This window comes from Leopardus geoffroyi, chromosome C2 (assembly GCF_018350155.1).
Source record: "Leopardus geoffroyi isolate Oge1 chromosome C2, O.geoffroyi_Oge1_pat1.0, whole genome shotgun sequence".
NCBI classification, from domain to species: Eukaryota; Metazoa; Chordata; class Mammalia; order Carnivora; family Felidae; genus Leopardus; species Leopardus geoffroyi.
This window is the reverse complement of record NC_059333.1, coordinates 13,684,960-13,709,188: the sequence shown is the minus strand read 5'-3', so window position 1 is coordinate 13,709,188 and position 24,229 is coordinate 13,684,960. Positions and strand designations below refer to the sequence as shown.

The window sequence follows — 24,229 nt, the reverse complement described above, 5'->3', positions numbered from 1 at the left end:
CTCTGTGCTGGTAGCTAGGGGCCTGGAGCCTGCTTCCGTTTCTGTGTCTCCCTCTCTCTCTGCCCACTCCCCATTCGCACTCTGTCTCTCTCTGCCTTTCAAAAATGAATAAATGTTAAAAAAAAAATTTTTTTTTTTTAATTTCATTTTAATTCTGTATCATTAACTTCAGGGAAGCTGAAGGTGGAAGTAAACTAAGTAAAACTGTGGCCACAGCAACCCGGCCCCTGACCCCAAAGTTCAAATGGAAGGTGCCAAGAGAAAGCCAGGCTGCCCCACTGTCGGATCAGGAAGATGATAAAATCAACTATTGATATCCTCCTAATTGCACCCACCCCAGATCTGGGAGAAACACTTGTAAAATGAAATTTGGTTTTCTATGAGCATAATGACAGCCACACATTTCTTCCCTTCTGTGAAGGTGCCCTAAAAATAAGATGATTCTCTAAGAATTCATAGGAAGGATTAGCTTAAACTACACACACACACACACACACACACACACACACACACACACACAGCTCCCACTGCCCTGCACCAACCTGTTGATCAGATATGAAACAGGTGAATTGGGTAAGTTAGCCCAAAAGCTTCCATCGGACCCTCATGCGGAAGCAAAACCACAAAGCTCTAAAAGGGGCTCCAAAATAAAATCTAAAGAATGTTTACAAGAAACTTTACCTTTGGCCAACTTTATCATTTGCTGCAACATATATTAAGTGTCGCTTGCAATGATCCCAACCAGGGTGCCAGCCTCCACCCAAACTTCCTCTCCCCACCCCGCCCAAATCTGACTTAGGCAATCAACCTGGAGATAAAGCAGCTGCCATAGAAAAACTCATACTTTTCAAAAAAATTTTCTGGATACACAAATGACACCTCAACGGCTAGGAAGTCTTGAGCTGAACTAAATCAGACACAAAATTAATGAGAAACCCAAGACTTCGGATGCCTCCCTAAAGAATTCCCATACTGACCCGGGGGGCCTGTCGGGCACCCCAGCTTCAGAACATTCCTTCAGAAATACTGAATCCCAATGGATTCATTGTCAACGGCACTGACCTGGCATTACAGAACGGGCAGCCAGACAGCGGGGACAGTGGGGACGGAACGCACCTCTGGTGGGTAACCTGATCCCCCGGCCTCCCTCCCTCCCGCCCTTCCCGATATGATCCCTGGATACCGAAGGCAAAGGGGTAAAGGTGAAGGGCTCACAAAGCCCCCATCCTCTCTTTACCCTGGAGCCGGGACCCACACAGGCAGTGCCCCCCCCCCCCCCCCCCCAGGGATCCCGGTGCAGCGTGGAGACGCTGCTCGCCGATTCCGCGGGGCTCGGGGCTCCGGGCGCACAGGTCCCCTCAACGCCGCCGCCGAGCTCAGGACCCCATCGGCCTCTGCTTGTCCACAGCCGCCTCGGCTGCTTGCCCCTTGCCACCCGACACAAAGAAATTCGCCGGTGGAAAGAATGGGCTTGAAATTAACGCTCACCACTGCTCGGCACGGCGCGCATGCTTCCCCGTCTTGCTTCACGTCTCCAAACTTCCAGTAACAGAAATGAGGAAGCAGCAGCCTTCCCCGGCTTCTGGCAGAGGGAGTGGGCGTAACTTGTGAAGTTTCGTGCTGTGATGAATCTGGTCATTTGGGTGTGTTGGAGAGGGTTTGTCGCTCCTCCCCACCCACCGTCCCCTCCCTCCTCTCCACCTCCCTCCTCTCCACCTCCTTCCCCAATTTAATTCTCCCCTCCATGTTCCCCAGACCAAGAGCCCAGACGGGCTGTCACTCAGGGTCGCGGCTCTGGGCTCCTCACAACCTTAGGGGAAGAGATTTATTCCTAACAGATCTTAACCACTTCACAGATGAACCTGGGCACCCTGCAGACAGCATAAGTTCCTGTCACATTTATTTCGCACATGGCAAGAAGGCAGTGCCTCTTTCTGGATTTGAAAGGCTAGAAATCTTAAATAATTGCACCGTGCTCCCCACCCCAGCACAGGCAGGAATGTGGATAGGTTAGTCAGTGGAGGCCTAATTCCTAAACATCTATTGAAAAAGAGTGGGGACAGAAAGGCAAAACAAAACACTTACAACTGCCCCTGTTTCCCTGAAAACTTACTACAAAATATTTCAGGCATACGAAAATATATCTGAAAATAAAATAATGAGCCCCCAAGTACCTATCACGTAGCACAAAAAATTAAAATTACCAACATAGTTAGAGCCATCTGTAAACTTCTCCCTGAAAGACATCCCACTTTCCCTCCCCCTAGAAAAATGCCATAAATTTGGTTTCCCACCAGCAATATTTATACCACAGTTCCTGAGCACTCTAAATGATACGCGCTAACTTAAAAGTCCACCCAAAAGCAGTCCGATGATCATCGCTTTGCTAGGCCTGACCTCGGTTCTGAAACAGAAGTTTCATGGAATAAAACTAAAAATGACTGCACACATTAAATGAAGCCTCAGGTGGCTGGTTAAAGAGAATGAAAGGAATCACAATACAAGAAAATAGGAGATCTAGAATGACAAGTGGAGGCCATATCTGTAACAGGTGAAGCATTCATGGATGAAATTGATAGATTAATAGAGCATTATCATTTTACAAGGTTAATAGCTGTGTCAAAGCCAAGAATACTGACCCAGGCTGCAAGGGGCATCCCTCAAAGACCCAGGCTACAGAAATAAAAAAAACATTCATTAAAGAAGTCCTAATTATTCAAATGCCGGCCAGGGCTATAGGTTGGGCATGACATTCAGAGAAGGGAACTTTCGAGATAATAATGATAAAAATGAAAAGAATGTAAACCATGATACATCAAAATTGACTCATATATATATGAACATGAAGAAGGAGATACCTAGTTCATCCTTATATTCCCCTATATAGATGGCATAAGAAGCTGGCATAAGTAGAAAAGTTAATAACTATTTGTTCCATGAATGAAGTAAATAAACAAAAGAATGCCCATGAAGAATCGTGAAAGAACAAAATGAACAGAGGGGGTGCTTGGAATCAGCACTGGTCCCTTGCTGGGAAAATCAGTGGACTTTGCCCCCGTGGGAACACTCAACAACAGTGGGGACAATTTTTTGTTGCGACACCTTGGGGGAGCTACTGGCATCTAGCAGGCAGAAGACAAGGATGCTGTACAGGAAAGCCTCCCACGACAAAGAATTATCCAGCCCCAAATGCCAATACTGTTGGCTACTGAGAAGCCCTGGGAGACAGATTTCACCATCAACAGTCACTGAATTTATTCATTCCGTATATGATCATCAACATGATGAGACTCTCCAGGGACTTATAAGAATATAGAATAGCATTTCTTCTCCTTTTCCACTGGGTAGCATTTGAGGGCTGGACCATCTGCGTGGGACCAGAAGACGGTGGGCATGGGAGTCAGAAGCAGTGGGACCAGAAGACGGTGGGCATGGGAGTCAGAAGCAGTAAAGCATTCAGGGATACGGAAGACAGCTGGAGGCCCAGGCACTCACTAAGTTGAGGACCTGTGTCAAATGTGGATGGAAATAATCATGGGGGTGGGGAGGAAGATGACGTCAGGCTTGGGTATCAGCTTTAGAATCACAGAGAGCACATCTGGGGGAGGAGGCATGATACCTTGCTGAAAGAGATATGAAAGATACACAGACAAAGCAGGCTTATCACAGTCACCAGCCATTTCTCCACTGACAATCTTTAGCTGGAGACGCTCCATTGAGAACAGGAAGGATGTTTAATCTCATTACAGCTTATCGAAAAGAAAGTTACAAATCCGCTTACAGGAAAAAGAATACAAGCACCACCACTGTCTACCAGTTAGGGTGAAGGACCTACAAAGTGAAGATATCTTTTCTACAGGTTTTCTGGTCTCATCATTACCTAAGAAGTGTTTCCTTTAACTCTAAAATGCTATATACGCTTTTTTTTCCTTCTTTCTTGTATTATTTTTTAAGTTTACTTATTTATTTTGAGAGAGAAAGCACAAGTGGGGAAAAGGGGGAGAGAGAGAGACAGAGAGAGACAGAGAGAGAATCCCAAGCAGGCTCCACACTCAGCACAAAGCCCAACGGGGCCAAACTCACAAACCATGAGATCGTGACCTGAGCCAAAACCAAGAGTCAGACGCTTAACCGATTGAGCCACCCAGGTGCCCCTCTTTCTGATATTACTTAATTTCTGCTTGGAGAGGAGAAGAGCCTTGCTCTTGTTGCTCAGTGTTTCTCAAAAGGGGACACAGAACAGTGGGTTGGCTCCTCTGGAATCCCCTTGCAGCCTAACACATGGTATATGTGTGATAAGTGCATGTTGCATAGAACTAAATCAGTCTTCACCTCATTGCCCATCTCTCAGGCCTAAAAGTAAACACTCTCCTATAGTCACTTCTGGAGGAATCTTCAGGGCACCCTGGGTTCAAGAGTCTGAACTACCTGTTGAGCACATATAAAACCTGCTGGTTTCAGGGCGCCTGGGTGTCTCGGTGGGCTGAGCCTCCGACTTCAGCTCAGGTCATGATCTCGGGGTTTGTGAGTTCGAGCCCCACATCGGGCTTGCTGCTGTCAGCACGGAACCTGCTTTGGATCCTCTGTCCCCCTCTCTCTCTCCCTCTCTCTCCCTCCCCGGCTTGTAGTCTCTCTCTCTCTCAAAAATGAACATTAAAAAAAAAAAAATTGGAGGGGCGCCTGGGTGGCTCAGTCGGGTTAATCGTCCACCTTCGGCTCAGGTTATGATATGGTTCATGAGTTTGAGCCCCACATTGGGCTCTCTGCTGACGGCTCAGAACCTGGAGTCTGCTTCAGATTCTGTGTCTCCCTCTCTCTCTCTCTGCCCCTCTCCCGCTCATGATCTGTCTCTCAAAAATAAATAAACATTAAAAAAATAAAAAATTAAAAAATCCTGCTGATTTCATTCAGGGGCTGAGAGGTTGCACAAGACCCGACACAGGTGAAAGCCCACCAACATCAGAACCCCAAGAGGTGCTCGGGCAGCGGCTGCCAGCCCCCGGCAGGGCTGCTCTTCGCATTAAAGGAAGGAAGGGTGCCAAGCAGTGGCCCTCTCCACACACCCCTGTACAAATGGGCGGTAAAGACACCCTATCCCTCATTATATTATCAGCTTCTTAACCTGAGGTTCTAAAAGCCACTGGTCTTGCTGCTGCTTTTTTTTTTTCAACGTTTATTTATTTTTGAGAGACACAGAGAGACTCAGAGAGACCGAGTGCAAGTGGGGGAGGGGCTAAGGGAGAGGGAGACCCAGAATCCGAAGCAGGCTCCAGGCTCCGAGCTGTCAGCACAGAGCCCAACACGGGACTGGAACGTACAAACCGCAAGATGGTGGCCTGAGCAGAAGTCGAACACTCAACCGACCGAGCCGCCCAGGCGCCCTGGTCTTCTTTCTGAAAACCAAGGAAAGGAGAAGGAAATGAGAATGTGAGCACGGTTAAGAGTCCCACCAAAAGCAATGAACCTAATCATGAATGTACGGTGTTTCTGTTCCAAAGAAATGCAACCAGTAGAGGGAGCACAGTCAACTTTTGTTTTTAACAATTTCCCAAGATCAAGATAAACCTGGGGACAGTGTTAAGTGATAGAAGGCACAAAAATAATCAACCATTACCACAAATAAGAAGATTTATGTAAAACTATTTTGAAAAACTGTAAGTCATGACACCCTTATGAGGCATTTGTACTGTTCATGGATATTTACACAAGAGCCAGATACACAGATATAAGAAGGTCATATAACGAATAAATAAATACATGTTGGGCAACAACATGTGGTAGGTGGGGGAAGAAATTCACAAAGGGCCAAACATCTCTCTTTCCCTTTGTCAGCTCAATTTACGCCCAGAAGCAAAAAACGATGGGGAGTTTATTTAAGTTATTTTCCCCATAGATTTTAATTCAGTCTTTATCGTGCTGTTTTCTAAATTTCACCTCCCATAGCCGACTTTTAAAATTCCTTTCAAATCCTCAATGACACAAATGCCTTCCTTTTTTATTAAATAAAAAAAAATGTTTTTTGAATGTTTACTTACTTTTTGAGAGACAGAGCGTGAGTGGGCGAGGGGCAGAGAGAGAGAGAGAGAGAGAGACACAGAATCGGAAGCAGGCTCCAGGCTCTGAGCTGTCAGCACAGAGCCTGATGCGGGGCTCAAACTCATGAACCGTGAGATCATCACCTGAACTGAAGTCGGCCGCTTAACCGACTGAGCCACCCAGGCGCCCCCACAAATGCCCTCCTTAAGCAAGACTCATCTGGATTTCTGTTCAAGGATCTTCGGAACCAACGTGATCAAACACCAGGGCAACTTAACAGAAAAAGCGTTGCCATCAGCAGAGCCGACAAGATCCAAGAATTCGATGCCAGCTCCGGCAATGGTTCTCACCTGCACCTGCCCCGGCACCTACCCCGGCACCTACCCCGGCAAGCGCAGACAGCTGTGGTGGGCTCCCAGGAACACGTCCACAACTGTCCACATCAACCTGCTGTCGCCTAGCAACAGCAAGCCCACAGCCCAGCTGGAGAAAAAAAGCATTCTCCTCCTCAAATTAGGGGAAGCCCACCAGGGGTGCCGACGAACACAGATGATCTGAACCCAAGCAGATGACTCCCCGCGATGACTGCAGACCCAAATCCAGATCCCCTGGATTATCCAGCATCGCTCTGGAAACTGAGAAGCTTCTCCATGAATACATTTTGTGGCTAGCTACCAACGGATTGCCAAGATCAATTTTTTTCTATTTGAAACCGATTAAAAGTCTAACTATGGATCCATCCGACCCACTCTTGTGCCAGACGGTGTGAGGATCACCAGGAACATGGACATGTTTGAAAACCCTTGATTCAGCACTGGATGAGGCCTTCCTTCTCCCTGAGAGACAAACCGAGGCCCTTCCTTTCAGACAATGTCTTCAACTGCAGACCCTCATTACATTTGATTGGATACAGGGGCACCCGGGTGGCTCAGTCGATCAAGCATCTGACTCTTGATTGCAGCTCAGGTCATGATCTCACAGTTTGTGAGTTCAAACCCCACATCGGGCTGTGCGCTGAACGTGCAGAGTCTTCTTGGGATTCCCTCTCTCCCTCTCCCTCTCTCTCTCTCTCTCTCTCTGCCCCTGCCCTGCTCATGCTCTCTCTCTCTCGCTCTCTCTCTCTGTCTCAAATTAAATAGACTTTAAAAATTTTTGATTTGAGGGGCACCTGGGTGGCTCAGTCGGTTAAGCGGCCGACTTTGGCTCAGATCATGATCTCGTGGTCCGTGAGTTCGAGCCCCACGTCGGGCTCTGCACTGACAGCTCAGAGCCTGGAGCCTGTTTCGAATTCTGTGTCTCCCTCTCTCTCTGACCCTCCCCAGTTTCATGCTCTGTCTCTCTCTGTCTCAAAAATAAATAAACGTTAAAAGAAATTAAAAAAAAAAATTTTTTTTATTTGATACAAAAATGTTTTACAACTTAAATCTTACACCAACCTTAGTGACTTTGAATACGGTTTTCTCCATCTGAAAACCAAATGCCTAACAAATAAGCAGAGTAATCCTGAAAAATATAAAATCAGAAACACACCAAGAAAATCTCACCAGCCTTTAAATGCTACCTGGATCCAGAATACACTTCAGGGACTGAATGGGTAGCAAGTTCCTTACAATCCAGAGGCTTTGATTTTCTCCAACTATTAAATGGCAACATCCCAATTAATATTCTCTGGCCTCCTAGTTTTATCTTCCAGTTGTGTGTTTCCATGATTGTAAAACTCCCATTGCTTTCATGGCCCCAAATGACAACGCCTTGCCCAACAACATTTGTCCCACATGCCAAAGTCAAGAGTCTCAGGACTCACCGGTGGCTCACGCACTTATGACTGAAGCCAGGCTTGTAACTGGAGGGGAGAGGGGAAAAGGGAGGAAGTGCAATCCAAGGATAAAGGTAACAAAGAAGGCAAAGGAAAAGTCCATGAACCTCTAGCACTGAATAGCAATAAACCATATGGGGCCAGATGCTGTCCTGCCCACACACACAGCGAGGCTGTTGGTGCCAAAGGCCCTGTGAGCCTTGCACAAGAGGTACGTGTGGTTCGTGGGGGCGAGAGCATCTGGGTTTTCCCTGGCGTGGGCTCTTTCAGACACCTCTCTGCTCGGCAGCAATAAACAATAATAATTATTATTGGCACTAACAGTGAGATCGTGCTGAATAAACTCATGTAAGAAGATAAGACGTCAAGTTCTAATTTCAGTCCTGCCTTCTCTCCAAAGAATGTGCAGCGGAGATCGCCTTACAACCCTCAATGTAGCCCCGAGGGAGCGTTCCCAGGGGGCGTTCAGGGAGCAGTCCCACTGAGGAGGCCTCGTTTGGTCAAGGGAGAAGCCAGGGTGTGTAATGAGAGGGCCTTGTTCAAGTCCAGGCCTCCTCCAACAAGCAGAGCCAAGCCATGTGGCTTCCCTTTTGGTAAAATGGGAAGTTGAAATCGACGCCTAAGGACAACCCATCGGGTTGTGTGGATAAACAGGCTTTGCGTGGGGCACATGCCCAGAGCTTTCCTTAAGAGGCACTAAACGTACAAATACAAGTTGCAGTCAGGAAATAAGCAACCATGTTACTGTTTCAAATGTTTTTGAGGTTTTCGTATTGCTATTTGGGTCACGGATAGAAGTATAGTTCAGATACTGGTTGTGCACCTGGTGAGAGAGTGGGGGCCCTTCCAACACCCCGGGGCCTCAGAGAGACCCCGTGAGCCCTTGCTCGAGTCCCTGTTGTGGGGAAGCAGCAAGCCCCCTCATGAGGATTGCCACAGCGAGACACAGAGGCCCTTGGAGCTCACCAAAGATAACCAACATTAAGAGGACTTGTTTTGGGGGCTCTTGGGTGGCTCAGTCAGTTGAGTGTCTGACTTCGGCTCAGGTCATGATCTCATGGTTTGTGGGTTCGAGCCCCACGTCGGGCTCTGTGCTGACAGCATGAGACCTGGAACCTGCTTCGGATTCTTTATCTCCATCTCTGCCCCTCCTCCCACTCATGCTCTGTCACTATCCCTCAAAAATAAGATAAAACATTAAAAAAAAAAAAAGTACTCGTTTTTATGGTTGATGATTTTGATTTTTATTTTATATTAAAACATTGGTAATTATCCTTTCATAGATCCTGGGCCAAAACCTTTTGGAGGAAGGGTAGGTGGGAACAAGGTGAGATAGATAGTACGGACACACATAGCACATGGGTGTGATGGTGACGTGAAAAGGACCACGCCCACGGATGTGTTTCTAGCACCTGACATCTTACACAGTCCTCTGCTCAGGATGGGCCCATAATCAGTGAAAATTAGGTGACTTTTTTTTTTAACTTTTTAAATTTTCTATTTAATTTTTAGTGTGTATTTATTTTTGAGAGAGAGAGAGAGAGACAGAGCTCGAGCAGGTGAGGGGCAGAGAGAGAGGGAGACATGGAATCCAAAGCAGGCTCCAGGCTCTGAGCTGTCAGCACAGAGCCCGACACAGGGCTTGAATTCACAAGCTGTGAGATCATGACCTGAGCTGAAGTCGGACGCTCAGTCAACCGACTGAGCCACAAGGTGCCCCTAAAATTAGGTGACTTCTAATGTCAGAGAAAACATGCAAATGAGAATCCACTTGTCTTGCTTTCCTTTCTAAGAACACAGACATTTGATTTTATGGACCTTATGAGTACTTGGTGGCATTTTCCCTAACGTAAACAAAACTCCAACATGCAAAGATTATTTTCAATCAGAAAATACAACAAGCGTATATCTTAGAATATCAAGTGAACGGGGTGGGCAACACAGAGGTGCAGACCCAAATACATAAGAGTGAGGAAGGGCTTCTGATTATTCACCCATTTGAGGTCAGAAGGGTTAAGTGACTCACTCAGGCTCACATAATAAAATAATGGCAGATCCAGTCTAGAACTCAGATCTACTGAAACAAATCTGCTGTATGTCCTGCCCACTCCATTATTCCCTCCTTAAAAAAAAAAAAAAAAAAAAAAAAAAAAAAAAAAAATCCATCAAATAAACATTAAATGCAGTCTGTGCATATATAATTTTGGCCCCAACACAGTACAAAAGGCACATATAAATAAAGAATGATAGAAATTGAGCCCATCGAAAAGTAATAAGCAAACCATAATAACTGGATGCCTGAGACAATGCTTGGCTCAGCCCCAGATGGCCAACAAGAGGCTCAGAGACCTGGGACGGAAGGACGCAGTCAAGCCGGGACGGCTGAAGGCAGCCTGATTCAGCAGCAGCCAGCATCCTCCCAAACAAATTACAGTGCTAGGCTTGGCGAGACTGCAGGTAAGGCTGGCGGAGACGCAGGACGGATTCGTATGTACATGCCCAAGGGGTCATGTGGGCATCCTGGCCAAAGACAAGGCCTCCTCCGATTTCTGCCCAAGAAATTAAAACCTGTCTCTACAGATACTACAACGGACACTGCAAAACAGCATCCTTTCGCCTGCACCAGAACGTGCACCTGTAGCCCTCTGCACGGTTGACAAAACGTGTAAACAGCCCAGGTGTCCATCCGCAGATGAACAGATGAACAAAAGGGGGCCCATCCATACGACAGATGAATACACGGCCATCAAAAGGAATGAAGTTCAGAACAGGATCCAAAAGGATGAATCTTGAAAAGATTCAAAGCAAAACAACACTTTGCATAATTCCGCTGATATGAAATATCTACAAATCGGCCAATTCAAATTCTCCGAAAGGAAGACTCCGGGTTACCAAATGCCGGGGGGGGGGGGGGGGGGGGGGGGGACAGGGGGCATGGGAATCACAGCATAATGGTTGGAGCGTTACTGTTTCAGCCACGAAAGAGTTTGGGACATAGATAGTGGTGATCATGGTAGAATACTTTGAATGTAATCAATGCCACGGAACAGTACGTGTAACAATGGTCAAAATGGCAAATTTTATGTTACGTAGATTTTACCGTAACTTTTTTTTAAAGACCCCCCCCCCCAAAAAAAAAGAAAGAAAAGAAACCCCACATCATTTTCAATCTATTGGCTCAGGACCACGTAGCTTTTCAAGACATTGATGCTCAAAAACCAAAAGGAATCAAAACGTTAATCTAAGCACATTAACCAGCTTTAAAATGTACCTGTTCTCCCTGTCACTTTACCATGATCTTAATCTCATAACTAAAAGAGCAGGTTTTCTCTGATTGTAAGAGATTAAATAGGATTGTCTAACCTATGAAATTCAGGCTGTTACAATTATAACGACGAAATTCAGGCTTTTGCAATTATAACGACGAAATTAAGGCTTTTGCAATTACAAAGGTAAAACAAGGAATACCTCTTCGTATGCAAAGCTTTCACAGCACGCAGGGCAGGCATCACAGTCACACCTGTAGGCAACACCCCTGACCCTACATCGGCTTCCCCCAACCTGTTCCCATCCTAATTTCAAAGCAGATCAAGAAACCTACAAGGGGTGGACCGAAGTCCGGCACCATCAGAGTGAGAGAAATAAATCAAACTCAAGTGACCAATTGAATACATGAAATGGCACACATCTGGGCAACCACATTTTGCACATTTGACGGACCCGAAATGGCCAGGAATTCCTTTTGTAGTCATAAGCCCATCACCTAACCCTTGGAAAGCCTCAGCCTCTCATCTCTCAAGTGGGTTATAATAGTATTTCGCTCGTGACGCTACTCAAGAGTGAATCACGTTTCCTGAGCACTTCGTGAAAACCACAGGGCTGGTGGGAGGAGGGGAGGCTGCTCATCCACTTTTGTACCCGGTCCTCATGCCAACAAAGCATAGACACTAGACCTATTTCACAGATAGAGAGACTGAGGCACAGAAAGGTTAAGTGAACTGCACAAAGCCGCCTGGCACGCAGGAGTCGGGTCTGAAATTCCAACCTGGTCTCTCTGAGGCGGGGACAGTAGCTGTCCCTCATTTGACTGCTACATCTGGCCTATTTCTTGTCACCTTGCGTGTGTTTTTATTATCGCCATCATCTTTAGCAGTCACACATGCTGGGCTTGCAACGTCAGAGAGCCGAATCTGACTCTTGAAGCCTGAGCTTGCTCACGGGGCACCTCACGCCCCTCTCAAGGCCAAACGTAGCAGGCCAGCGACATACTTCGGGGCTTGCCACGAAGCTCCTGGCAGGTAACCGTCACTCCGTGACGAACAAGGTATCTAAGAGAAGCAAGTGAAACTGGGCAACAAAGAATATGCACAAGGTATGTGTAGGAATCTCATAAATGGATTCACTGGACCCTCTTGCAGAACCAAGTTCCCCTGCAAAAGGCAAGTTCAAGGTCTGGAGTGAGATAATTGACCATTAGGTGGTTATTTTATACTCCACCGTTCACAGTGGTGGTTCACGATAAAAAAAAAAAAAAAAAAAAAAAAAAACAAAAAAAACCATAAGGAACAGAATTTTTGCTCCCGCTCTCCCAGACTTCCCAGTAAAACATGGCAGGTGACTCACAGGATGACACAGTGTCCCCGATGCAGGCACCGAGAGTGACACACGCCGGCCATTTGGTGTGGGGTAGGCTCACACAAGCAGGTGGACAGACTTCACCAGATCACCTGAAACACCAAGGCTCAGCCTTCCCCTCCCAGCCATCTGGTTTCTGAGAAACAGGATTTCCTCCGCATTGGGTGGCAATGACAGAATCCTTGCTGAGGGCTGGCCTGAGGGCCGGCCATGACCAAGACAAGCCATCTCCAACTTTCACTTTTCTAGCTCCAACAAAGTCACACACTTTTCTTACACTTGGGCGTATGATTCAGACTTCTGGCTCCTGCCAAAGCCCTGGACCCTGAGTGCCTTTGTTCTTTTTTCTGGCCACAGATGGAACTCAGCCCCTTAAAGAACAACTGTAAACTTTTGCCCACAGAACTTCCCATTGGGCAAAAATTAGTCAGGTTGGCTGGGTCTGAGGTCAGCAACCTCCTGAAGGAACACTCACCAGACAGCCTACCCTATCCCCAAGAAAGTCAAATATAACTGTTAATGAACTGCCCATTTCCACAGTCTCATAGATACATATTGACACATACGTAGATCCTATTGGATCATTCTATTTCTTAATATTAACCAAAAACAAGACTCCTGGTCTTTAGCATTAGCATCGGCTTTGTTTTCATAAGGACTTGGTACCAACTTGTGCTATTTGCTTCCATGGGGACTCACCTTTACTCTGAGCATACACGTGACCTTGGACTTGAGGTCTTTCTTCACTGTCACCTTCTCAGTGAGATATTCCTAGCCACTCCCCAACCCTTCCCCCACCCCCCACCACCACCACTCTCCCCTGGCTCATTTCCCTTCTCACTTCCCTAATTCATTGTTTGTTCCTGTAAACATACGTGGGCAAGGATGTTGATCCATCCTTCTCCCAACTCTATCTTGAGTGCCTACAAGAAAGTTTAGCACATGGCAGACCCTCAACAAATATTTGTTGACTTCGACTGAATACACTCTCGTCATGATAACGAAGACCAGAAGCATGATCAGAACCACCCAGGCCTGAGATCGCTCCTTGAATTCCAGAAATAAAGTCCTGTACCACTTCCTTCTGAACCCCAAACAACAGGAAGAGAAACAGGGAACAAGGAGGGAAGTGTACATTTATTCCAACAATATGCAAGTGCTTGGACTTTTCAACGTAAGCTAAGGATTTTAAGACGCAGCGTGCTAAATCTCTGAAACGCCATTTTGTTAACCCAAAGACCAGTAATCTCTCCATACAGTCAACATCATGCATCCCACCCTCAGCTCACCACCTCCAATTTTTCCAGACCAACCCCCTCAGACCACCACCTTGGGGTGGCCCTCAAAGCCATGCTGCTTCACAGTCCTCCCGGGTCTGTCACTGAGTTCCCTTCCTTAATTCCCTGGCCCCTCTACCACTTGGTCACATCCATTTGACAAAGATACCAACCTGGTTAGATCCAACCAACTAATTCCCGGTGGGTACCTGCACTCAGAGAGCTAAACAGTCCACTGGTCCTCCTTTAAACCCATGACCACTAATGGCAAGTCCGCCCTAAATGAAAGTGGCAATCTCATACCAAAGTTCCCAGTCCATCCACCCCTTTGTGAAGTTCACATCTACCCTTCTTGTCCCAAGTGCCCAATAATCTCTCCTCACCTTTTTTTCTCAACGGATGATCTCTTGTCCTCCTCCTGTGAGAAAACTGAAGCAACTGGATAGGACTATCACAACTTCCAAGCCTGTGTACATACACCAACCAGCGTCTGTCTGTACCCAAATGCTCTACAGGTAACAATCCACATCCCATCTAAAACCAATCCCTCCTCCTGTGACTAGACCCTACACAACCCCTTCCTGCGCTCAAGGACAATGTTCCAGCAATTTCCCTCTCTCTCCTCTACATTATCAAATTTCTTTGCTCTCCTGGAGCATCCCAGCAGTAGGAAGAGATGCCTTTTTTCCTCTAAATCCAAATCACCTGTCAACACGCCCACCAGTGCCACTATACTCTGAGCAACCATCTTCTCTCTGCTAGGCTAGAGCAAAACTCCTTAACAAGTCTCCCTGTTTATACAGTCCAGTCTCACCCAAGAGCCAGAGGGGTCTCTCTGATGTGCAAATCAGAGCACACTAACCTCTGCTCAATCAAGGGGTAAAAGCCAAATTCCCTGGAAGGGTCTACGAAGCCTGTCATCTCTCACCTCCTGCTCCTTCTCCCCTTGCTCATGTCATGTCAGCCACACTTGGCCTCTCTGATGGTCCCCAAACTTTCCAGACACACTCCCTCTTTCTGGAAAATTCCAGATACTCATTTAGTTAATACCTTTAAGTCCTCATTCAGATGGTACTTTCTCATGACTGTATCCTAACTGGCTCGAACCTTCCCCCCAAAACGGCCCCTCTTCCCAAAGCAGCTCTACTTTTCCTTTTTTCCATGATAATTTTGCTATCTTTTTTCTAAGTTTACTTATTAATTTTGAGAGAGGGCGCAGGCGTGTAAGTGTGCACATGCAAGCAGGGTAGGGGCAGAGAGAAGGAGAGAGAGAATCCCAAAGCAGGCTCCCCGCTCTCAGTGTGGAGCACGAGGCAGGGCTCAATCCCAGGAACCGTGAGACCATGACCTGAGCCCAAGTCAAGAGTTGGATTGAGCCACACAGGTGCCCCTACTTTTCCTTTTTACGAGAGCACCTACCACCTTCTAGCACGTTATAGCATTAAATTAATTCATTAAAATAAAGAAATATTAATAACTAAATGCGATTAACAAACAATTGTTTATTATTTAATGGTAACGCACAAAGACAAGGATCTTTGTCTCTTTTATTCACTGAAGTATCCCAACAACCTAGGACAGTGCCCAGCACAATGCAGGACCTAAAAGACCAAATGCTGAGTGAATAAAACACTATTTCCTTTTCCAACCAGTTGGCAGAATGAAGTAGGGAAGGGCAAAAATATGAAAAATAAAGAAAGAGAAAGTAAAAGAGAGACTACAGTGAGAAAGTCTAATATTCAGGAAAACAAAGAGAACTGGGCAGAAAAGATACAGGCTGGGAATTTCCCCAGATGCACAATAGACACCGATCCACAGATTCCAGGAGCCCTACAAACCCCAAAGAGAAGAAAGAAGAAGAAACTTACACCTAGACATGTCATAGTGGAACTGGAAAAACCGAAGAGAAAATCTGTACAAAGAGCAGGAGGAAGCCTGCGGGCCTACACGGAGACAACCTTGGGCTGCCAGCTGACTCCTCACCACAAACAAGAGCCAGAAGATGAGCTGTTATCTCCTAAGTGTTCAAGGAAAATAACTGCCAACCTAGAATCCCATGCGGAGTAGAAATAAAGACCATCTGGAGCAGAGATAAAACAATAATATCTTGGGAGGTTTCAAGTAATATGAAAGAACACAAGCTGTGCCACAACAATATCCTAATACCAGGTAGGAGTAAAAGGAGTTAAAATACTCTAATGCCCCAGTATGGTCTGGAAGGGATAAAAGTACCAATTTACATAAGACTTTGTAATCTAAGTTAATGATGGTAATCTTGGATCAGAAAGAGATTTTAGGGGCACCTGGCTGACTCACTTGGTGGAACTTGCAACTCTTGATCTCAGGGTTGTGGGATCAAGCCCTATGTTGGGTGCAGAGATCACTTAAAAATAAAATCTTTAGGTGGCTCAGTTGGGTAAGCATCCAACTCTTGATTTTGATTCAGGTCATGATCTCACAGTTGTGAGATTGAGCCCCGTGTCTGGTTCTGTGCTGAGCGTAGAGCCTGCTTAAGATTCAATCTCTCTCTCTCCCCCCTTCTCTCTCTATCCCTGACACCTCTGCCCCTCTCCCGTGCACACACACACTCTCTCTCTCAAAAAATTACAATAAAGAAATAAAATAAAATCCTTAAAAAAGAGACTTTATTTAAGATCAACATAAAAGTAAATAATAATTCTGATTACATTCAGACTGAAAATGCATTTATTTAAAAAATAATTATTTATCTTAAAAATAAGTAAAAGAATGAAAGACAAGCCATGCTGGGAAACCATATTTGCAACTCATACAACCCACAAAGCCATATTATCCAGAATATGTTAAACATACACGCACACACGCACGCGCACACACACGCACACAAAAATCAATAAGAAAAGATCAACTACCAAATGGAAAATTACAAGTGATTTGAACTGGCAGTCCACAAAAAAGGATATTCCAAATGACCAATAAACCTATGAAGAGGGGCTTAATGCTACTGATCATCAGGAAAATGTAAATTAAAATCAAGAAATCCATTTATTACCAGAATAGCTAGAATTCAAATGAGTGATAATGAGGCGTCCGTGAGGACATGATGCAACAGGAACTCCCTTACCCTCCTAGGGAGAATGTAACTACGTAACCTGTAAAAGATGAAGAATCAGCAATTCCGCTCCGAGAGATACCCCAAGAAAAGCATGCCCACGTGCTCTAGGGAAGATGTCCCAGAAAGTTCTTTCTTTGCAACATTATTCACAATAGCCAAGCATTAGAACTCACCCAAGTGCTCAACAGTCTTAGAATGGCTACATTAGTTACAGTCTATTCACACAATACAACTGTGTAATAACCAATATGGTGCTACACACAAAAGAAATGTATCTCATTTTTTAAAAAGGTGAGGAAATGAAACCAGACCTAGAATGGTAAATAAAAAATGATTCCATTCATATAAGGTTCAAGAACAAGCAAAACTAAACTGCAGTGCTTAGAGATACATGTTTGAGTCATTCAACTGTGAAAAAAGCAAAAACACAATTCCATAAAAGTCGAGCCCAATTACTACCCTTAGAAAGTGGGAGGAAGCACCTGGGTGGCTCAGCCCGTTAAGCATCCAACTTTGACTCAGGTCATGATCTTGTGGTTCGTGGGTTCAAGCCCCACATTGGGCTCTGTGCTGACAGCTCAGAGCCTGGAGCCTGCTTTGGATTCTGTGTCTTCCTCTCTCTGCCCCTCCCCTGCTCTCACTCTCTCTCAAAAATATATAAACATTAAAAAAATTTTTTTTACATTAAAAAAAGTAGAGTAGGTAAAATCACATTAAAACTATCTTAGAGAAAAAATATTTCCCACCAAATATTAACCCCCCTCCCATACAAGAAAGCCTCTTAATTTTAGGCTCTAGGTATAAAATCCTGTATAAATAACTTCTTCATTAAATCTCTGTAAAGTTCAGTAAGGCAGATAATGACACAAAAGATAACATATTTGTTCTAAAGAAGATACTTAGTTCATGAAGGCATTCTCCTCCAACTATTCAACCAATAGAAGATCATATGGTTATAGATGCAGGTGACTCTTCTTTAAGCAATATTGTCAGAGACATAATTGATTAGATGGATAGACAGGTAAGTAGGTAGGTAGGTAGACAGACAGATAAACTATGTATGTATTTCTGTATGTATATACCCACACACACATATATACACATGAATATGTGGCCAACCTAAGAATATACCCCTTGCTGTGACTTTATTTAAAAATAAAAGAAGCATTTAAGAGGGGGCTCAGTACACCCACTCTCTTCCCCACCTCTGGTGCCACTGGACTGGACAAGCTTCAGGATCTGATGCTTACAACCCAGAAAGGAAGTGGGAAAGGTGTGGTGGTTGTCCCTACATTGAGCCCAAAGATTCAAGCCATTCACCCAATACTGCCTGTCTCTTCAAAACGAATCATGGATCCATTACCTATGAATATGCTATATTTTTATGTTTAAAGGAATGCCCATCTATGGCTTCTTTTTTTTTTCAAGTTTATTTATTTATTTTGACACAAGTGGGGGGAAGAGGCAGAGGGAAAGGGAGAGAGAAATCCCAAGCAGGGTCTGCCCTGACAGTGCAGAGCCCCATGTGGGGCTTGAACTCATGAACCACGAAATCATGAGCTGAGCTGAAACCAAGAGTCACACTCTTTTTTTTTTTTTTAATTTTTTTTAACGTTTTATTTATTTTTGAGACAGGAAGAGACAGAGCATGAACAGGGGAGGGTCAGAGAGAGGGAGACACAGAATCTGAAACAGGCTCTAGGTTCTGAGCTGTCAGCACAGAGCCCGACGCGGGGCTCGAACTCACGGACCGCGAGATCATGACCTGAGCCGAAATCAGCCGCTTAACCGACTGAGCCACCCAGGCGCCCCAAGAGTCACACTCTTAACTGACTGAGCCACCCAAGTGCCCCCACCTCTCACCGCTTGAGGCAATGAGCACCCTATCTCTCCTACCTGCACCATGAGGCAGTTAATTGCTTTATTTTCTAATTTGTATCCAGCCTATAAAATAAAACATCAAGTTCTCTGATGTCTTTTTTGCCTAAGATCAGTGATGAGGACCCTTCCTTTCCTCCTTTATTTGTGACTACTTTTCTCTGAAGAATACCTCCACACTTTCTTCTCCGTCATCCCCAGGCACAAAGATGGGCATGATCCAGGGAGGGAAAAATCACTGAACCTCAAGACAATGGACATAGTGATTGGTCCAGAGGTGGGTTAATGATCTACACTAGTCAATCAGAGAACTTTTAAAACTGAGAATATCAGCCTAGAGCTGCTGGCAGCCATGCCTCTCCCAGGCTCAAGCCAGACTGAGAAAAACTAGTCTGATACGGGAGAAAACAAAGATGAAAACCAGAAGGAGAGGCCTGATATGCTGGACTTCTCCAGGTCCAGTTGTTCCCTACCATCAGCTTTATCATGTTCCTTACAGGGACCAATTCGTTTCCACTTAAATCAACTTGGGTTTCTTTCTTTCCTTTTTTTTTTTTTTTTTTTAAATGTTTATTTATTTTTGAGAAAGAGAGCACAAGCAGGGCAGGGACAGAAAGAAGGGGGGACAGAGGATCCGAAGCAGGCTCCATGCTGACAGCAGAGAGCCCAATGCAGGGCTTGAACCCATGAACTATGAGATCATGACCAGAGCCGAGGTTGGACACTCAACGGCCTGAGTCACCCAAGGAGCCCCAACTTGGGTCTCTAACCCTTGAAACAAAAGGTCTAACTAATAGAACTGGGGTTTTCTTTCTGGGTTTTGTTTTGTTTGTTAGTTTGTTTTCGAATGGTGTTGCTATTGGTGTTGCCATTTTGCTGGGGGTAAGAAACAAAGATCTGCCTATGGGACTCACAGCACACCTCCCTACTACATGTTCTTGAAAAAATAGTTTGCGAGTCCCTAAGCTTTCTCTTTTCGTGTCTTTCACAACTGTTCTTTATGTGTCTTCTTCCTGCCTTATTCCTTATTTATTTCTTTACTTAACTCTTGTTTTCCCTTTCCTAAATGCTGAATGACCACATGGTGACTGTCCTAGATTTTTCTCTCTCCTGTGACAATGCTGATCACCCCCGAATTAAAAAGTGAACATGCAGGGGTGCCTGGGTGGCTCCGCTGGTTAAGCGTCTGACTTTGGCTCAGGTCATGATCTTGCAGTCAGTGAGTTCAAGCCCCGTGTCGGACTCTATGCTGACAGCATGGAGCCTGGAGCCTGTTTCGGATTCTGTGTCTCCCTCTCTCTCTGCCCCTCCCCTGCTCCTTCTCTGTCTCTCAAATATAAATAAATGTTAAAAAAAATTTAAAGAATTGAACATGGAACAGCAGCTGGAGGTACTTTTGCAGTATGAAGATGATGATCTTTGAGTCCTTCCAAAAGAAAGCTCTCTGGTTTTGAGGACACTCCAAGCTCGGGGCAACCAAAGGAAGTGCCTCTGAAAACCACACAACATGCAACAGAACCACAGAAAGAAAGAAAAAAAAAAAAAAAGCCTCTTCCTGTACATTTTCTGAAACATTTTGCTTCAAGAGAGATCAGTGGTGTTGGATTTCAAGAAAGAAACATTATGAGGAAAAGCGTACAGCAAAACAGCTTCATGACGACACGTGCAAACGTTCACGGCCACCGGAGTCATTTGCATGGACTTCACACATCTCTCCATTATCTTGATAATACAGAACAGAATTTCAGCAATTAACAGGAAAGTAAAAACGCATTCCTAGTTACACCGACCTATCACTCTCTTCATTTCATGGTAAGCTTCCCAGTACTGCCAGTTCCTACAGACAAGATTAGAGGCCCCAGCACTGCATTGTTCTACATTTCTATGTGCCACCAAAAATTAAAAAGTATCCCAGGTGGAGACAATTTGTTAAGCAAAGGGCCATTTGAAAATGACATTGCTTGTAGATAGCTCTCTCACAGCTTCATGAATGGGGCTCCAGTTCTCAATCTGAAATTGTGATTAAATGAAGTGCATCTTCAAGGAAGGAAGAAAAAATGGATGATGGATGGATGGACAGATGGATGAGTGGTTGGCTGGCTGGCTGGCTGGACAGACAGGTGGATGGATGGATGGATGGACAAATGCACAGATGAGTGGTTGGATGGGATAGACAGACGGGTGGATGGATGGATGGATGGATGGATGGATGGAATGAGAATGGTGACAGTCACAACTAAGTGGCTGTATGCTGATGGAGGGGAGAGGAAGGAAGACAGGTAAAACACACCATAATTAAGTAATGACACAGTCCAGAGGGGGCCAATTTTTCTGTGAAGAGCCAGATAGTGAATATTTTAGGCATTGTGGGTGTTCTGGGCTGAAATGGGTCCCCCCCAAATTCATATGTTGAAGTCCTAACCTTGAATACCTCAGAATGTGACCATATATGTATGGAAACAGGGTCTTTAAAGAAGTAATTAAGTTAAAATGAGCCCATTTGAGTGGGTCCTAATCCAATATGATTGGTGTCCTTTTAAAAAGAGAAGATTTGGATGCAGACAATTAAAAGGAAAGACTACATATGGACACAGGGAGAAGATGGCCATCTACAGGCCATCTAGAGGAGCCTCAGAAGGAATCAACCTTGCCGACACCTTGATCTCTGACTTCTAACTTCCAGAATTGTGAGAAAATAGACTTATATCGGTCAAGCCACCCTGTCTGTGCTCCTCTGTTATGGCAACAGAGTAGACTAACACAGTGTGCAATAAAGTCTCTATGGTGACTATTCAACTGAGCCATTGTAATGTAAAAGTGACACAATATGGGAATAAACCATACGGTTCAGTTCCAATAAAGATTTTTATTCACGGATACTGGAATTTGAATTTCATACAATTGAACAGTTTCATACAAACACTGGAAGCAAGAATTTGGTGGTCAGACTGTAGTTGGAGGATCCCAGATTCATTCTCCAAGCACTCGAGACAGTGACCAGAAGAGATCTCTCCAGTAGATTCCAACATGACAGGCATTTTTGTAACTATGTTCTCTCTACTCTCTATATGTCCCCTTCTGCCTTTATCACATACCACTCTCCATGTATGTGACTGCGTGTCTGTTTCACGCACAGGGCTGTGAGCACTTTATGGGCAAGGTCTATGTTTCACATGTTCCTTTATATGTAGCACTTCTCATAGTACCTGGAACGTAACAGGCACTTGGTACATATCCCCTGAATTAAATCACATTCCCTGACACCATATTCCCTGATTCTGCTGTCAAAGTGTGACATGAGAGGCAATCCAGGAGTAGACGCACCAGCTACCAAGCCTCTCACAGTCTGATATCATAGCCATGAATATTATTCCCTTGGGATGCTTGACAATGATCATAGAAAGTAAACTGCACACGTTATCCCAAAGCTGGATTTTGCCCTTTGTCCAAAGCAACTCTTAAGTTATCACACTAAACAAGGCAGAAAACACTTCATTTTCTTGCATGGCCTCATGGATGTTACTTAATTTATGCATTGTCCCGAATGAAAGGAAACATGCCCCTCCGTTAGCAGAGGACAAAAAACATGTTGCCCTTGACGGCTGAGTTCGGAGATCAACGTGCAAGGAACACACCCAGCATTTTCTTTCCAGTCTCATCCATCCATCAGGAGGGGAAGCTCAATGTCATCTTCAAAATGAGCATTTTGTAGCTATACCCTGAATACAGTCTTCATGTTTCTCAGGAAAACAGAGTCTGTCAACAGGATGTGGCTTAGGACTATTTTAAATACGTCACTGAAAATCTTAAATGGAAGCATGTCAGGGATCAAATCTGTGTACCCAGGGAATATAAAGAAGCATAGAGGAATCTGCACGGAAGTGATTCATGACTATTCAGATTTGAATAGACCCTAAAGTATGGCCCCAGAGCTATAACTGTAATAGGAGGCAGGTAGGTAAGCAAGACAGAAGAAAGAACAAAAGAGAAGGAAGGAGAAGGGAGGTGAGAAGGGAGAGATGACACCAATGGTATCACTCACGCTGGGTCAGCACTCCCCCAACCCACACCGGCCCTTATAAAGGGACCAGGCAGTACTTCGGGGTTACAAGTACTATGAAGAACAAATGGGGCCCAGAATTAAAAGAGGGGCTGACACCATACTTCTATATTCCACGTCCATCAGTAACTGCTAGATTTGAATCGAGGTACACTAAAACTTAGCTTCCTAGTGAACATAGCAGAACTAGAAGTTCTGGCAGACAGACCACAATAACAGACTGCACCAGCTACCCATTCTAAATGGTATTTGTTTTCTTTTTCTTTGTGAAGATATCTCCATAGCAACCAAACCTGAACACCTTGGTATTCAACCCAAGCTTACCCGCCCAATGAATTTGGCAAGAACGGTCTCTTCTTACTACGGGCACACACAGTGCTGTTGCGAGTAGCTAGAAATGTGACAGGCCCCGTGCACTCTTCCTGGGATAACAGACAACCTAGAGACATCGCCTGCTTCTCAACAAAGGCGGCCACATCATCATTTATCACATCGTGGCTGTAGATCAGCTCATTGTTCACGTTATTTACACCTTTGTCCTTGTGTGTTGGTACCTTCTGCGTCCTCGTGGGCCACTGTGTTACAATATTTTACTTCAGAGGACATCTTAAGTTGAATCATATGATCAATACAATATGGTTGTTTATTGGTCGTTTGTCTTCCCAAAGTTGCTGCGTGGAATCCAAGTGGATGCCCAACGAACAGAAATCAGACACTGAGTCTCGGTGAGTCACTGTGTGAGATCCACTAAGAGCCCACCTATAAATCTCCCTCCACAGCAGGCTCATCTCAGTACGCTTCGTGCAAAGAGTCATATTAAAATAATTCATGTTGAACAACTTCACTCGAATTCAAGCTTAATGATACTACATTAAAGGGACTTGAGATAACCTGACGGTAAGTGGACAAAAGAAATTCATCCATCATTTTAACTTCCTGAAAGATTTTAAGGGGAAACATTTAAAGTTGGTATTAAACTCCCTACTTTGTTTCTTGGGCTCTGTTCTTAAAAGACCTTGAATATTTAAAAATAATTGATCCTAAGCTTTTCAAATAACCTTATCTAAAAATCTAGGTGAATCACTTCCGCAATGGGGTACCCAACAAATTATTCATTTGAGCTCAGCTACAGGCATATACCATGTTTAAGCAGGGTGCCATGGTGTGCCTTGATTTCAAATCTGAAATGTTCCAATCCAAAACGATTCACTAGGCTTCCTATTTGCTGCTGGGAGATTGGAAAGCTAAAAATAGCAACCAAGTTTTCATATCACGAGGCAGCAGAGAGCATTTCAGGAAAACATCCAAGCTTCAAAAAGATCCATGAACAGATCCCAGAAGCCGGCTATAGCCTGACAAGATCTTAGCTCTGGTCATCCCCACTACACTTTTATTTGTAAAGGCAAAAGGACATTAGGCACACATTTAACAGT

General features: G+C 44.8%; 1 protein-coding gene across 4 annotated transcripts in view; it reads right to left on the bottom strand.

Moving 5' to 3' along the window:
• TIAM1 (TIAM Rac1 associated GEF 1) overlaps nt 1–24,229 on the bottom strand; it is a 392,899-nt gene that overhangs the window by 204,691 nt on the left and 163,979 nt on the right. For 2 of the 4 annotated variants that reach the window (XM_045436875.1, XM_045436880.1), the window contains exon 1: nt 1,489–1,632. The exons of 1 other annotated variant lie outside the window; for it this stretch is intronic. The gene's annotated coding sequence lies outside the window, so the exon portion shown is untranslated. Of the gene's footprint in view, nt 1–1,488; nt 1,634–24,229 lie in introns of those variants that run through there. One more of the 4 variants, XM_045436879.1, reaches the window with a different exon arrangement.